The sequence below is a fragment of the Tamandua tetradactyla genome, chromosome X (assembly GCF_023851605.1).
Source record: "Tamandua tetradactyla isolate mTamTet1 chromosome X, mTamTet1.pri, whole genome shotgun sequence".
Classification (NCBI taxonomy): Eukaryota; Metazoa; Chordata; class Mammalia; order Pilosa; family Myrmecophagidae; genus Tamandua; species Tamandua tetradactyla.
This window is the reverse complement of record NC_135353.1, coordinates 80,002,513-80,020,586: the sequence shown is the minus strand read 5'-3', so window position 1 is coordinate 80,020,586 and position 18,074 is coordinate 80,002,513. Positions and strand designations below refer to the sequence as shown.

The 18,074-nt window shown below is 35.5% G+C and overlaps 1 long non-coding RNA gene across 1 annotated transcript in view; it reads right to left on the bottom strand.

Moving 5' to 3' along the window:
• LOC143670673 (uncharacterized) overlaps positions 1–18,074 on the bottom strand; it is a 36,894-nt gene that overhangs the window by 10,270 nt on the left and 8,550 nt on the right. Inside the window, exon 2 of the long non-coding RNA XR_013169428.1 lies at positions 3,539–3,638. This is a non-coding gene — a long non-coding RNA (uncharacterized LOC143670673). The remainder of the gene's footprint in view (positions 1–3,538; positions 3,639–18,074) is intronic.

Below are 18,074 nucleotides of genomic sequence, written 5' to 3'. Positions count from 1 at the left end.
TGAAATATGAAAGTTATGGGCATGCATAGTATCAGATGGAAAGATAGAAAATAATGATGAATTTATAACATCACAAAATCTAGAGTGTTCAATTATGGTATTACATGTACAAATATAAAAATATTTTTGCATGACAGAGAACAAATGAATGTCAACATCGCCATGTGTTGAAAATGGTATGGTATATAGGAAAAAATACAATCAGTGCAAGCTAGGGTCTGTAGTGAACAGTAACATTGTAATATACTTCCACTGAATGTAACAACAGCAATATGCCAAGGCTAAATGTCAATAAACAGGGGGCATGGGGTTGGGTATGGATTCTATGAAGAAGAAAAGGAAATGTCTTCATATAGATTATGGTGGCAAAAGTATATCCATTTACTTAAGTTGGATTGTATCATCTGCAAATAAAATTGGTTAAAAATGAACATTTCATTATTGTTGAAAAGTGACTGAGAGATTTCAAATAGAGTTGAGAGATCATTCTGGAGATTATACTTCTGCATTATATTGAATATCCCTTTTTAGTTTTCAGTGGATTAGAAAAGCTGGAAGGAAATACCTGAAACTGTTGAACTGTAATTCAGTAGCCTTGATTCTTGAAGATGATTTTATAAGTATATAGCTATTACAATGTGACCATGTGAGTATGAAAACGTGCTGACACTCCCTTTATCCTTTGTATGGACAGAGGACCAAAAAAATAAGAAAAAAAATGAACAGAGAGAAACAAATGTTAGAGAAAATGTGAAGAAAGAAATGTACCTATTCACTGTTGGTAGGGAAGTGAGAGGTACAGCCCCTCTGGAGCACAGTGTGGTGGTTCCACAGGAGGTTAGGGGTGGGGTTGCCATATAATCTTGCATCCATGTTATTTTGACTAGTATAGCTTCATAATATGCTTTAAAGTCAGGTAGTGTGAGACTTCATTCCTCATTCTAAAGATGCTTTGGCTATTTAGGGCACTCTGCCCTTCCAAATAAATGCGGTTGTTGGTTTTCCTATTTCTTCAAAGTAAGTAAGTTGTGGCTATTAATCTCAGCATTATCCTATACAGTAACTATTAAAAACACTGAAAAAGTGATCAGACTTCAATTAGAAATATGAATGAAGTTGATCTGAATAGGACTAAGGTAAATCAGACTAAAGAATAAAGGATGGTATTGACTATATTTTAAAACTTCTACTTCTGTGTAAAACTAAAGGAAGAGATGTTTATTTGGTGCAAATTTTGTATTTTTGGTAGCACACTTTCTAATTTAACTTGCATGATCAGCTTATTTGAACACTGTAATGACATGGAACCTTGAATAGGGATTGAGATCATATTTGTACAGGTTGGTGTGATGCCCTGATACATATCAGAGCAATCTGGGAAGAAGATTAAAAAGTATTTACAAAGTTCCCTTGAGGGACTGGGGTAAAAGGTGGATATATTTAACTTCTCCACCTGCAGAAGACCTGATATTCTCACAAACATTGGGAACTGCCAATCTGATAGGTCATGTTCTCGATCTTGAGGTATTTACTTAATTAAAAAATGTGGGTGAGGCCTCAATTTGGACAGGGTCAGATTCATGAGTAACACATCTCTCTTGAATTCAAGTCAGCAGCAATTTATTGATTAATATAAGAAAGACAGAAAAATAATGTAAGTTACATAATTCACCAACACCCAAAGAAGAACTCTGGGGAATTCTGGATACAGCACGTTCAGGGTGTGACTGGGAAAGTCCAGAACAGAGCATCCTCCTCTTGGATGAGATTCCAAACTCTAACTGCCTATATGCAGTTAGTTATGTATAGTGTTTTTACATAAAAGTGTCCAAATTCCAATTACCTTGCTTGACTTGGCCCAGTGGTCCTCTGGGAACTGGCTGGGAATCAGGAGGAGTTTCCTGGGTCATAAAAAAAGTATCAAAGTATGTCTCCCTCTGGATGGATAGCCAGTCCTCCCAGTTGCAGTGTGCATATTTTAATGAGTCAACACTAAGGTCAAGCAATGATCAACATCAATTGAACAGAGAAAACTCTATAAACTCAGTTTCCCCCTTTTCTATGTTTCAGCTTGCCCTTATGAAACTTATTTTTACTGAGGGGAAGCTAAGCCTACTTATGATTATGCCTAAATCACCCCCAGAGAACCTCTTTTGTTGCTCAGATGTGGCCTCTTTCTCTCTAAGCCAACCCTCAGTTGAACTCACTGCATTCCCCCCTCTATCAGATGAGACTCCTAGGGGTATAAATCTTCCTGGCAACATGTGACATGTGTACCAAGGATGAGCTTGGCCCTGGCATCATGGGATTTTGAAAGACTTCTTGACCAAAATGGGGAAGAGAACTGAAACAAAATAAAGTTTCAGTGGCTGTAAGATTTCAGAAAGAGCCAAGAGTTCATTCTGGTGGTTATTCTTATGCAGTACATAGATATCTATTTTCAGTTTTTTGGTATATTGGAGAAGCTAGAGGGAAATACCTCAACTTCTTCTCTTTTCTTTTTTTTTTTTTTGCATGGGCAGATATTGGGAAATGAACCCGGGTACTTCAGCATTTAAACTGTAATCCTATAGCCTTGATTCTTGAGGATGACTGTGACTCCCACTCCCTTTATCCAATGTATAGATAGATGAATAAGGAAAAATAAATAAATAATAGCAGTGTGGGGGTTATGTGAAGTTTGGGGTGTTCTTTTTAACTTTTATTCTTACTTTTGTTTTTTGGAATAATGAAAAAGTTCAAAAATTGATTGTGATGATAATTTCACAGCTATATGATTATAATGTGAACCACTGATTGTACAGTTTGGATGATTATATGATATGCAATCATATACTGGATCTCAACCAAATTCCATTAAAATGCTTTTGAACATTTCTGAAGGAGCCCTTGCCACCATGCGTTGCAAGAAAGCAGGAGTGAGCATAGGGGAAGGGAGTTGGTCTAATGATTGAAAAGTAAGAAATAAAATTGCTCATTATTTACAAATGATAAGATTATCCTTGTTGAAACCTAAAGTAATCAATAGATAAAAATTAGAACAAGACAGTTTAACAAGTTTGCTGAATATAAAATCAAACATCTAGATCAAATGCATCTCTTTATCCCAGCAACAAATTGTTAGAAGAATAAGAATAAATACCTTAAACAATAGTATGGAAACCATCACATTCTTAAAAATAAAACTAAAATAATCGGAGGTCATTATAAGACTTTTCAAAAGTAGCTTAAACACTTAAATAATTGAAACATACACTATGGCCACAATGAGGTACTTAATTCTGTCCATTCATTTCCAATTAAAATACATTTTAATGCAATACCAAACAAAATTGCAACATATATGCATGTAACTTGACACATGATACTAAAATTCATGCAGAAGAACAAAGGACTAAGGACAGCCATGGTAATCCTGAAGTAGAAGAACCACTTATCAACAGTTAATATAAAGGTGTAAAATTTAAGATACTGTCATATTGGCACAGAGAGACAAATTAATTAATGTAATAAATTCAGGACCCAGAAAGAGACTTACACACATATGAATGCTTGATCTATAACAAAGCTGGTACTGCAGATCATTGGGGAAAGGATGAACATCTCTTTAAGTTGCTCTTCACCTATGAACTGAATCTCTGACACCATAAGTAAACACAAAATACAAATAGACTTTAAAAACTTAAATCCAAAAGGTAACACTGTCCATTTTTACCAGTGTAGAATAACATCTTTATGAACTTAACATAGATAAGAATTCATTAAATGAAACACATATTAAAACACATTTAAATTTTTTAAATTACTTTTTAAATATAACAACATACAAACATGAACATTCTTACCATATGATAATTCCATTCTTGGTATATAATTAATAACTCACAATATCATCACATAGCTGTATATTCATCACCACAATCACCTCTCAGAACATTTGCATCAATCAGAAAAAGAAATAAAAAGAAAAAAGAAAAAAATTCTTACATACCATACTCGCTCCCCCTCCCCCTCACTGATCACCAGCATTTCAATCTATTAAATTTATTTTAACATTTGGTCCCCCTATTATTTATCTATTTTTAACCTATGTGTTTTACTCATCTGTCAATAAGGTAGATTAAAGAAGCATCAGACACAAGATTTTCACAATCACACAGTCACATTGCGAAAGCTATATCCTTATACAATCATCTTCAAGAAACATGGTACTGGAAGACAGCTCTACATTTTCAGGCAGTTCCCTGCAGCCTCTCCATTAAAACACATTTTTAAATGTTTATCAAATTTGACCCCATTTAAGTTAAAATTTCTCTTCATTGATACATATCAGGAAATGAGAAGAAATCACAAACTGTGAAGATACTTTTGCAATGCATAACTGAGAAAGGATTACTGTCCAGAGTATGTTTTAAAAATCAATTAAGTAAAAAAAACCAGACATAAATTAAAAATGGTTAAAGACCTCAACCAATCAGTTCACAGAAAAGGAAGGAAAAGAGGCTAATAAACATATTTAAAATGTTAAACTTCATTGCTAAAGGAAATGCAAAATTCACTCAAATGTGATACCATTTTATACCCACAAGATCAGCAAAGATTAAGTCTGATAGCATCAAATATTGTAAAAGATGTGTAACAGCTGGAGCACTGAGACACAATCATTTTGAAAATCAATGTGTCATTAACAAGTGAAGTAGAAGTTGCAAATACTCTATGAACCTTCATTTCCACTACAAAGTATATAGCCTAGATAGACTCTTATAGATGTATAATACCAGGAGATAGTTACATTGATGTTTATCCATCTGCAAATACAAAATTTTTGTAATTATGATAGCTTTATAGAAACTTTGATAAGTGGTTTGTGCTAGTTTGAAGCTATTATGAACTTCAGAAAAGTCATGTTTTAATTCTGATTCAATCTTGTGGGGGCAACCATTTCTTTTAATCCTGATTCAATACTGTAGGTTGTAAAGTTTTTATTACATTATCTCCACAGTGATGTGATATGTGCAAATTTGGGTGTGACCAGTTAACTAGATGGACATGTGACTCCACGCATTCCAGGTGGGTCTTCATTAGTTCACTGGAGTCCTTTAAAAGAGGAAACAATTTGGTGAGAGCCAGAAAATGACACAAATGACAGATCAGACAGGAATAAACAGAACTGGCAGAGCTGATAGGGGAACAGATACACATGCTTGGAGAATAGTTTATCAGAAAACAGAAACATGGATGTTTGGAGATGCTTAGAGTCCAGCACACATCACCAAAAGATGTTAAGAAAGCCAGAACCTGGAGAGAGTTAAGGGAAGCCATGAGATGAAAGTCAACCCCAGGGAAACAAAGTGAGGAATCCCCACAGGAACAGAGGCTAAAAGCAATGGAGCCCAGTAGTAAGGGACCAGCAGATATGAGCCACATGACTTTCCAGGTGACAGGTTTTCCAGGCCCATTGGCCTTTCTGAATTAAGGTGTTTTTCCCTGGATGCCTTATTTGGGACATTTTCATAGGCTTAGAATACTAAACTTGTAACTTTTTAATTTTTTTAATTTTTTTAATTTTTACATGAGCGGGCATCGGAAATTGAATCTGGGTCTTCTGGCACGGCAGGCAAGCATTCTTGCCTGCTGAGCCACCGTGGCCCGCCCTGAACTTGTAACTTATTAAATACCCTTTGTAGAAGCCTTTACATTTCTGGAATATTGCATTCTGGCAGCTTATAAACAAATACAGATTTTTGTACTAAAGAAGTGGCATGCTGTTGCAGTTTGCAAGTACCAAACACATTAGGATTTTAAAAATATTTTTGTTGTAAACAACAAACAAACATACAAACATTCTTGGCATTGTATACAATCAATGGCTCACAATATCATCACATAGTTATGTATTCATCACCATGATCATTTTTTAAACATTTGCATCTCTCCAGCAAAAGAATTTAAAAAAGAGAAAACTCATACATAGCATACCCCTTACCCTTCCCTCTTATTGACCACTGGTATTTCAATCTACTCAATTTATTTTAACCTTTGTTCCCCCTATTATTTGTTTATTTTTATCCATATTTTGTGCTCATCTGTCCCTACCATAGATAAAAGGAACATCAGACACAAAGTTTTCACAATCACACAGTCTCATTGCAAAAGCTATATCATTATACAATCATCTTCAAGAAACATGGCTACTGGAACACAGCTCCACAGTTTCTGGTACTTCCCTCTATCCACTCAAATACATCATAAACTAAAAATGGGATATCTATATAATGTGCAAGAATAGTCTCCAAGTTAAACTCTCAACTCTGTTTGAAATCTCTCAGCCACTGACACTTTATTTTGTCTCATTTCTCTCTTCCCTCCTTTTAGTTGAGAAGGTTTTCTCAGCCCCTTGATTCTGAGTCCCAGCCTATCCCAAGATTTCTGCCCCATGTTGTCAGAGAGGTTTACACCCCTGAGAGTTATGTCCCATGTAGAGGAGGGAGGTCAGTGAGTTTGCTTGCCATGTTGGCTTAGAGAAAGAGAGGCCACATCTGAGCAAAAATAGTCACTCTGGGGTGACTCTTAGGCATAATTTTAAGTAGGCTTAGCCTATCCTTTGCAGGGGTAAGTTTCATAAGGGCAAACTCCAAGATCAAGGGCTCAGCCTATTCATTTGGTTGTTTCCACTGCATGCAAGAGTGTCAGGAATTATTCAAATAGGGAAGGTGAATTTTTCCCTCTTTGGGATGTTTTTTCAAATGGGTGAAGGGAAGATTCTGGAAGATTGTCAACAGTTTGATAGAGAAGGCCTAGAATCCTTTGAAGAGACTGTTGGTAGAAATGTGGACTCTAGAGATACCTCTAATAAGGCTTTAGACAGAAATGATGAACATGTCATTGAAAATTGGAAGGATGGCATTCTTTGTAGATGGAAGTGAGAATTTGCAAGAAATGAACATGGATAATTAGCAGAAAAAATTTCCAAACTAAAAGTGGAAAATGCAGACTGGTTTCTCCTTGCAGCTTATAGTAAAATGTGGGAGGAAATAAGTTAAGAATTAAACTCTTAGGGCACAAAGAAAATAAAAATTGGTTTGGAAAATTCTGGAACCCCAGTGAATAGAGGCCCATGTGAAGATTTAAGCAAACATGGAGACATTTAGCCATTTAGGGAAAAAAACACAGGATTGGAGATTGGATTATCCAGAAAAGATTTGTGGAAAGTCCTATTGTCTTATTGTTATTATCCCTGCATATTACAAAGAAAACCAACAAGAGTGTTGTGGAATCTATCTAAAACAGAATCACCACCAGTCTGGACTAAAATGAACAGAAAAGAAATGAATTGAAGGAAAAATGACTCCAGAAGCAGAACCATGGAAGCTAAGGTCTGGACTCATGAAATCTCAGGTCAGGAGTGCAGATCCACCCATATATGTAGAGAGGGTGAGTTTGTCCCTGAAGCAGAGGGTGGGCCTTCTGTTTCATTGCTTCAGAAGTGTTGTGCCACCCCAGGCATTGGGGAGGGTGGGGTACATTAACCGGGAATTGTGGAAGATCCTAACTGCCATTCCACTGTTCTGGAGGGGATGAGCATATGCCCTCCAGACAGCAGAGATTCCAAGTGCTGCCCCAAAGCTTGGGGAAGGTGGAGCCAAGAAAAAGTTTGTTTCACCAGTGGCCCCAAGATTGCAACCACTCCAGTATTTGGATACAGCCCAGCCACTGCTGTGTAGGTCCTTGGAAAGGGTGGGATTGCCACTTTCTAAAACCCTGAGGAGAAATTACTCTGACTTTGAAATTTAAAGGAGTTTGTCTTGCAGATTTTCAGAAATATTTGGATTCAGTGACCCCTGTGGTCCTTCAAATTTCTCCCTCTGGAGATGGAAACATGCATTCTATGACTGTCCCTTCTTTGTATGTTGGCAGCAGATAAATTGTTCTGAATTTTACAGGTCCACAGTTGGGGAGAATTTTGCCTTAGGGCAGAACATGCCTATAGCTGATTTTGTTAAGATTTTGTACTATTTCTGACTTTGTATTGTATTTGCATTGTTACTAAAATGGTTTAAGACTTTTATGATGTTGGGATGGAGTGAATGCATTTTATATATGAAAGAAACATGTCTTTGGTAGGGTGCAGTGGGTGTAATGTGTTGCTTTGTAGCCATTGCATACCTCAGAAAAGCCATGTTTTAATCCTGATCCAATCTTGTGGGAGCAGCCATTTCTTTTAATCCTGATTCAACAGTGTAGATTGGAAACTTTTGATTAGATCATCTCCACGAGGATGTGCCATTCTCAATTGTGGGTGTGACACTTTGATTAGATGGAAATGTGACCCCACCCATTCCAAGTTGGTCTTGACTAGTTTACTGGAGACCTTTAAAAGAGGGAACATTTTGGAGAAAGCCAGAAAATGACAGAAATGACAGAGCAGACAGGAGTGAACAGAGATGGCAGAGCTGACAGAGAGAGCAGATATACTTGCTTGGAGGACAGTTGCTTCAGAGAAAAAAGACAAGGATGTTTGGAGATGTTTGTAGCCCAACAGATGTTGCTATATGTCTTCTCATGAGATGTTAAGCAAATCAGACCCAGAGAGAGCCAAGGGAAGCCAAGAGATGAAAGCCAACCCCAGAGAAGCTAAGTGAGAAATCCCCATAGGAACGGAGGCTGAAAGCAATGGAGCCAGGAATAAAGGACCAGTAGATGCCAGCCATGTGACTTTGCAGCTGACAGAAGTTTTCCAGACTCATCAGCCTTTCTTGAATTAAGGCATCTTTCTCTGGATGCCTTGGTTTGGATGAACTTAGGACTGTAAAATTGCAACTTATTAAATTCCCTTTATTGAAGGTGTTCCACTTCCAGTGTATTGCATTCTGTCAAGTTACAAACAAAAACATGGCTCTTCTACTTCAGGATGGTCATGAGTATTCATGGTCTTTTGTTTGTAACAGCAAGAAAAAATGGAAATAACTTGAATGTACAGCATCAGTAGAACTAATAAATACATTCCTGAATAATCATATACCAGGATTTTCTACACAGCAGAAAATAATGATAATGAATTACAACTTCATGAAACAACCCATGAATGTGTCTGAAAAGCATAATACATTAAAACACATTATAGAGAAATGCTTACAGTATGATTTCTTTTATATAATGATTAAGCTCACAAAACCAAAGAGATCATTGCATAGAGACCCAAAAATATATGGTAAAATTATAAAGAAAAGCAAGAGAATGATGAATGCAAAGTTCAGGATAGATACTACCTCAAAGAGAGAAGGGAAACACTGGGGGCATACAGTGGATTTTATTTTGTTTTGTTTATTTATTTATTTATTTATTTATTTATTTATTTATTTATTTATTTTTGCGTGGGCAGGCACCAGGAATCAAACCCCTGTCTCCAGTGGCAAGTAACAATTCTGCCACAAGGCCACCGTCACAGTGCCCCATATGGTGGATTTTAAATAGCTACATTTTTAAAACTGAATCATTCAGAAAAGGTTCTTTATAATTCATATCTTATGAAACAGTTGTAAATATTATTTTGCATATACTCAAATGTAATAAACAATTTTAACTCAATGGGATATCTCATTTTTTAGTGAATGTAGTAAGCTGTACAAGATCAAAACACAGCTTAGCAGCTGAAACAAAATTTCTGGGGGCAGTTTGCCATCACATATTGATGTGATGTAATGATCTCCTCTCTCTTTCAAGTGAAGCAGTGTTTGTCAAAAATATACCTGGAGAACAGTCAAATGGCAAAGCTGACTGTTAACCTAAGAAAGGTAGGACAACCTTGGTGCTAAATTTACCTTTCCCACATCATTAGTAGTTGTTGTTTCACTAATATGGAAATAATAGACAACAGACCCTGTGACCACAGACACATTGAACTTTGCTGCCTAGAATCTTCTAATATACAGTCAGTGATTCTGAAAACGACAGCAATTCCACCATAGAGTAGAAAAAATATGAGAGTTCTTATTAGGGAAGGAAATATTGAAATCTAGATTCAAATTATAATCAATGTGAATTCTCTGGAATATTTCTTAAATCATATTGCCATGTAGACGAAAATTTGCCTGACATTCCTCTATTCCTTTACATAAATGATATACGGAAGCAATACAGTGATCAAAAAGGATTAGACATGTACAAAATTATTAGATATTTATACACATATACAAATAAAATTTATAGTCCAACTTGAAATTTTGTATAGTTTTTGTAGTATTTCCTAGAAAATACAATTTTTAGAATTAAAAGTTATGTAATTTGCTATCATTCTCAGTATTTCTATAAGTTATTTTTCAGTGTTTTGATGTAGAGCTATCTCAAATTTACTCTGATTGGAATACCTCATTTGTGTACTTATGTTATATACAAATAGTAAAAACTCTAAAAAGTAATCATGGGAAAATAAATTACTTTGTTCTTTTGAAATTGTTGCTGAAGACTTTTATTGGGGTTTATGATAGAAATACATGTTTGTTAAATGGGGAAAAAAATCATGTTCAGAAACTAATAATTTAGGAAAAGGATACTGATTATTTGGGGTTCTTAAAGTACTTAAAAAAACTACTATTGTGCCAGAGACCCAGGTTCAATTTCCGGTGCCTGCCCCATGTTAAAAAAAAAAAAGAAAAGAAACAAAAACTACTATTGGCATAATGACCTGAAAGAAATAAAAAAGTATAGGTAACATTTCAAGTAGCACTAATAAAAGCTCCAACTTCTGTAGTTTCTCAAATACTTTTCATTTTTGCTTCAGAGCTTTTTTATAGGTAGGATGATACAAGTTTGCTACTCTGACAAGGTATATTAGCAATCAAGGCATCTAATAACATAAAATCCTGGGTCAGGTTGCATGGCTACAAGAATTAGTAGTCCTCTGAAAAATCAGAAAGTTAGGGAATTATCTAAATGTTTATCTATTCCCTGATTCCTTTGGGGGTATGGTGTTTTGAGAGGATTTTGCACCCTAGAAAAACCATGTTTTAATCCTGATCCATCTTGTGTAGGCAGCCATTTCTTACTCAGTACTGCAGGGTAGAAACTTGATTATATTATCTACACAGAGATGTGGCATGCCCAATTGTGGGTATTAACCTTTGATTAGAAGAAGATGTGACTCCACCCATTCAATGTGGGTCTTAATTAGTTTACTGGAATCCTTTCAAAGAGGAAACATTTTTGAGAACGCTTCAGAGCCATGAGAACCATGAGAGCCCATGCAGCCAGAGACCTTTGAAGATGAAGGAAAACACTCCTGGGGTGCTTCATGAAACAGGAAGCCTGGAAAGAAAACTAGCAAACATTGCCGTGTTCACCATGTGCCTTTCCATTTAAGAGAGATACCCTGAACGTCATCAAACTTCTTCAGTGATGGTAACCTCTTGTTGGTGCCTTAATTTGGATATTTTTATAGACGTTTTAATTTCAGCACTTTCACGGTCTTAGAACTGTACACTTGCAACATAATAAATTCTCCCTTTAAAAAGCCATTCTGTTTCTGGGTATAAGGCATCCTGGCAGCTAGCAAACCACAGCTGGGGGTAATACTAAAAATAGACACACACACACACACACATATACACACACAATTCCATTTGTCCTCATCTTAAACTCCCTTCACAAGTACTAAAGAAGTAGAGGAGAAAACAGTTGCACAAATTACAATTGTCAAGAAAGCTAACAGAATCAAGAAATGAATCCCATTTACAATTGCAACTAAAGGAATAAAATACCTAGGAATAAATTTAACTAAAGAGACAAAAAACCTATATAAAGAAAACGACAAAAAACTGTTAAAAGAAATCACAGAATACCTAAATAGATGGAAGGGCATACCATGTTCATGGATTGGAAGACTAAATATAGTTAAGATGTCAATCCTACCTAAATTGATTTACAGATTCAATGCAATACCAATCAAAATCCCAACAACTTATTTTTCAGAAATAGAAAAACCAATAAGCAAATTTATCTGGAAGGGCAGGGTGCCCCGAATTGCTAAAAACATCTTGAGGAAAAAAAACGAAGCTGGAGGTCTCGCGCTGCCAGACTTTAAGGCATATTATGAAGCCACAGTGGTCAAAACAGCATGGTATTGGCATAAAGAGAGATATATCGACCAATGGAATCGAATAGAGTGCTCAGATATAGACCCTCTCATCTATGGACATTTGATCTTTGATAAGGCAGTCAAGCCAACGCACCTGAGACAGAACAGTCTCTTCGATAAATGGTGCCTAGAGAACTGGATATCCACATGCAAAAGAATGAAAGAAGACCCATGTCTCACACCCTATACAAAAGTTAACTCAAAATGGATCAAAGATCTAAACATTAGGTCTGAGACCATAAAACAGTTAGAGGAAAATGTTGGGAGATATCTTATGAATCTTACAACTGGAGGCAGTTTTATGGACCTTAAACCTAAAGCAAGAACACTGAAGAAGGAAATAAATAAATGGGAGCTCCTCAAAATTAAACACTTTTGTTCATCAAAGAACTTCATCAAGAAAGTAGAAAGACAGCCTACACAATGGGAGACAATATTTGGAAATGACATATCAGATAAAGGTCTAGTATCCAGAATTTATAAAGAGATTGCTCAACTCAACAACAAAAAGACAGCCAACCCAATTACAAAATGGGAAAAAGACTTGAACAGACACCTATCAGAAGAGGAAATACAAATGGCCAAAAGACACATGAAGAGATGCTCAATGTCCCTGGCCATTAGAGAAATGCAAATCAAAACCACAATGAGATATCATCTCACACCCACCAGAATGGCCATTATCAACAAAACAGAAAATGACAAGTGCTGGAGAGGATGCGGAGAAAGAGGCACACTTATCCACTGTTGGTGGGAATGTCAAATGGTGCAACCACTGTGGAAGGCAGTTTGGCGGTTCCTCAAAAAGCTGAATATAGAATTGACATACGACCCAGCAATACCATTGCTGGGAATCTACTCAAAGGACTTAAGGGCAAAGACACAAACAGACATTTGCACACCAATGTTTATAGCAGCGTTATTTACAATTGCAAAGAGATGGAAACAGCCAAAATCTCCATCAACAGAAGAGTGGCTAAACAAACTGTGGTATATAAATACGATGGAGTATTATGCAGCTTTAAGACAGGATAAACTTATGAAGCATGTAATAACATGGATGGACCTAGAGAACATTATGCTGAGTGAGTCTAGCCAAAAACTAAAGGACAAATACTGTATGGTCCCACTGATGTGAACGGACATTCGAGAATAAATTTGGAATATGTCATTGGTAACAGAGTCCAGCAGGAGGTAGAAACAGGGTAAGATAATGGGTAATTGGAGCTGAAGGGATACAGACTGTGCAACAGGACTAGATAAAAAACTCAAAAATGGACAGCACAATAATACCTAATTGTAAAAATAATCATGTTAAAACACTGAATGAAGCTGCATCTGAGCTATAGGTTTTTGTTTTGTTTTGTTTTGTTTTTACTATTATTACTTTTATTTTTTTCTCTATATTAACATTCTATATCTTTTTCGGTTGTGTTGCTAGTTCTTCTAAACCGATGCAAAGGTATTAAGAAACGATGATCATGCATCTATGTGATGATGTTAAGAATTACTGATTGCATTGTAGAATGGTATGATTTCTAAATGTTGGGTTAATTTCTTTTTTTCCGTTAATTAAAAAAAAAAAGAGAAGGGGTAATTGCAGCTGAAGGGATACAGACTGTGCAACAGGACTGGATATAAAAACTCAGAAATGGACAGCACAATACTACCTAATTGTAATGCAATCATGTTAAAACATTGAATGAAGCTGCATGTGAGGTATAGGTTTTTTTTTCTCTCTATTATCGTTTTAATTCTTATTCTGTTGTCTTTTTATTTCTTTTTCTAAATCGATGCAAATGTATGAAGAAATGATGAATATGCAACTATGTGATGATATTAAGAATTACTGATTGTACATGTAGAATGGAATGATTTCTAAATGTTTTGTTAATTTTTTTAATTAATAAAAAAAAGAAAGCTAGCAGAATTCAGAAGCAGTGTTGTGTTGACTTTTGTGAATACACCATGTGTGAAAACTGGTAAAGGAAGAATATGGAATTCAAGCAGAATCTCCCTCCAAATATGGGAGTATAGAGAAACACCAAGTAAAGTTTTATCTATTAGTTTTACATGCATTTCAGAAGCATTGACCTATGCAATTGAAACAAGGGGCTAATTTTTACCAAGCTGGTTGTGCTGGTTTGAAAGGATGTATGTCCCCTAGAAAAGCCATGTTTTAATCAAAATCCCATTTCATAAAGGCAGAATAATCTCTATGCAATACTGTATGTTTGAAACTGTAATCAAGTCATCTCCCTGGAAATGTGATGTAATCAACAGTGGTTGTTAAGCTGGATTAGGTGATGACATGTCTCCACCAATTTGGGTGGGTCTTAATAAATTTCTGAAGTCCTATAAAAGAGGAAACATTTTGGAGAATGAAGTAGATTCAAAGACAGCAGAGAATGCTGCAACACCATGAAGCAGAGAATCTGTCAGCCAGTGACCTTTGGAGATGAAGAAGGAAAATGCCTCCCGGGAAGCTTCATGAAACCAGAACCCAGGAGAGAAAAGCTAGCAGATGATGCTGTGCTTGCCATTTGCCCTTCCAGCTAAGAGAGAAGCCCTGACTGTGTTCACCATGTGCCTCCTCACTTGAGAGAGAAACCCTAAGCTTCACCAGCCTTCTTGAACCAAGGTATCTTTCCCTGTATATCTTTGATTGGACATGTCTATAGACTTGTTTTAATTGGACATTTTCTCGGCCTTAGAACTGTAAACTAGCAACTTATTAAATTCCCTTTTTTAAAAGCCATTCTGTTTCTGGTATATTGCATTCCAGCAGCTAGCAAACTGGAACACTGGTCTTCAATCATCTTGGTAACTAATGTATTGAGAATATGTGGGGGACATATGGAGAAAATTGAGTATATATAAGAAAAAGGAAAATATTTAAGTAAATATGGCAATTTTTAAATTTGATTAAGTATAATATAATGAATACAGGGAATATAAAAGAAAATGGCAACATGAACTTATGAAACAATTAAACGTATGTTCTGTTGGCCTAATTAAATTTATTTTATTTTTGTCTATATTATCTCAAGTTTTTGTCATGGCATAAACATGAATAAACTTACTAAATGAAGGGTTCATTTCTTACCAAACTTTCATAAGTACCTGATTTTTTAAGAGACTACATAAGTAGAATGTAGATTTCATGATAATGTATTTCTAGCACATTATTTCAATTACTGCAGAGAGTTGGCACCAAGCAATGGACTGCAGGGTGAAGTGGTTGCTCTAATTGACTTATTGAGAAATAACTAGACCATATATACTTCTCTGGCTATTTAAGTCTAACAGAACTTAACTAATTATGAATTCAGTCATCAAAAATGTAAATAAATAAATAAATGTAAAAAATACTTTAAAAACTCAATTATGCAGGGGATAATATTTTATTCCACATGAGGTATTCAAAATTGTGGTAGGCATTTGTTTGTTTTTGCATCTTTCTCTCTCTTTCTTTCAAAAATAGGACACCTGATTTTATAAGAAAACTTTGGTGATTAATAGACATTAACCTCTGGATAGATCAAAGCAATTTTCTGACCCTTCTGCATAGCATATCTTGCCCCAGAGAAACTCTCTCAAAAGAATATCTAGAACATGTTCTTTTTGAGTGCACATGGATCAATATTCAGGATAGACCATATATTGGCTCACAAAACAAGTCTCAACAAATTCAAAAATACTGAAAACATACAATGTATATTCTCTGACTAGACCACAACAGAATGAAGCTGGAAATCAATAAAAGAAGGAGAAAAGGAAAATTCACAAATATGTGTAAAATAAACAGCATACTCTTAAACAACCAATGGGCTAAGGGGGAAATCAGAAGCAAATTTAGGAAATATCTTGAGGCAAATGAAAATTAAAATACAACATTCCAAAATGTATGGGATGGAGTGAAGGCTGTGCTGAGAGGGAAAATTATAGCTCTAAATCTTTATATTTAAAAAGAAGGAAGACTTTAAATCATCGATCTAACCTCAAAACTGAAAGAACCCCAGAAAGAGAAGAGCAAACTAAATCTAAAGTTAACAGAAAGAAGGAAATAAAGATTAGAATGCTGGTGAATGAAATAAAAAAAAAAAGTTCGTTCTTTGAAAAGATCAATAAAATTGACAAAGTTTTAGCTGGAATGACAAAGAAAAAAGAGAAAGGATAGAAATAACGAATATCAGAAATGAAAATAGGAACTTTACTACTGACCCTGTTGAAATTAAAAGAAATATAAGAAGATACTATAAACAACTGTATGCTAATAAATTAGATAACCTAAATGAAGTGGATAAATTTTTAGAAACACACAAACTGCCTACACTGACTCAAGAAAAAATAGAAAATGTCAACCAACCAATTACTAGTAAAGAGATTGAATCAGTAAATGAAAATCTCCCAAGAAAGAAAAGCCCTGGAACACATGGCTCCACTGTGGGATTCTAATACATTCCAAGAAGACTTAACTCCAATTCTGCTAAAAATCTTCCCCAAAAAAACTGAAAAGGAAGAACACTCCTTAACTAATTATAGGAGGCCAACATCACCTTCATACCAAAGCTGGATAAAGATGCCACAAGAAAAGAAAACTGCAGACCAATATCCCTTGTGAATATACATGCAAAAATCCCCAACAAAATGCTAACAAATTTAATTCAACAGCATAATTAAATTGTACACCATGATCAAGTGTAATTTAACCCTGGTATGCAAGGTTGCTTTGACATAAAGAAAAATCATTTAATGTAATACATCACATTAGCAGAATGAGGAGAAAAAAACCCATGACCATCTCAATTGATAGGGAAAAAACATTTGACAAAACCTAGCACCTTTCTTGATAAAAACACTTTAGGACACTAAGAATAGAAGGAGTCTTCCTAAATATGATAAAGGGCATATATGAAAAGCCCACAGCTAAGATCCTACTAAATGGTAAAAGACTGAAAGCTTTCCCTCTAAGTTCAGGACCAAGACAAATATGCTAACTTTCATCACTGTTATTCCACATTGTAAAGGAAGTTCTTGCCAGAGCAATTAGGCAAGAAAAAATGTATCTACATTGGAAAGGAAGAGGTACAACATTCCCTATTTGCAGATGATATGATCCTATATACAGAAAATCCTGATAAATCCACAACAAAGCTACTGAAGTTAATAAATAAATTCAGTATAGTGGTGTGGTACAAGATCAACACTCAAAAACCAGTAACATTTCTATACATAAGAAATAAACTGTTGGGAGAAGAAATCAACAAAAAATTCCATTCACAATAGCAACTAAAAGAATCAAATATCTAGGAATAAATCTAACCAAGGATGTAAAGGACTTGTACACAGAGAACTGCAAAACATTGCTAAAATAAATTAAAGAAGACCTAAATGAATGGAAGGTCATTCCATGTTCATGGCTTGAAAGACTAAATATCAGCAAAATGTCAATATTGCACAAGGCAATTTAGAGATTCATTGCATTCCCAATAAAAATTCCAACAAAGGCACATGAAGAGATGCTCAATGTCCCTGGCCATTAGAGAAATGCAAATCAAAATCACAATGAAATATCATCTCACACCCACCAGAATGGCCATTATCAACAAAACAGAAAATGACAAGTGCTGGAGAGGATGCGGAGAAAGAGGCACACTTATCCACTGTTGGTGGGAATGTCAAATGGTGCAACCACTGTGGAAGGCAGTCTGGCGGTTCCTCAAAAAACTGAATATAGAATTGCCATACGACCCAGCAATACCATTGCTGGGAATCTACTCAAAGGACTTAAGGGCAAAGACACAAACGGACATTTGCACACCAATGTTTATAGCAGCATTATTTACAATTGCAAAGAGATGGAAACAGCCAAAATGTCCATCAACAGACGAGTGGCTAAACAAACTGTGGTATATACATACGATGGACTATTATGCAG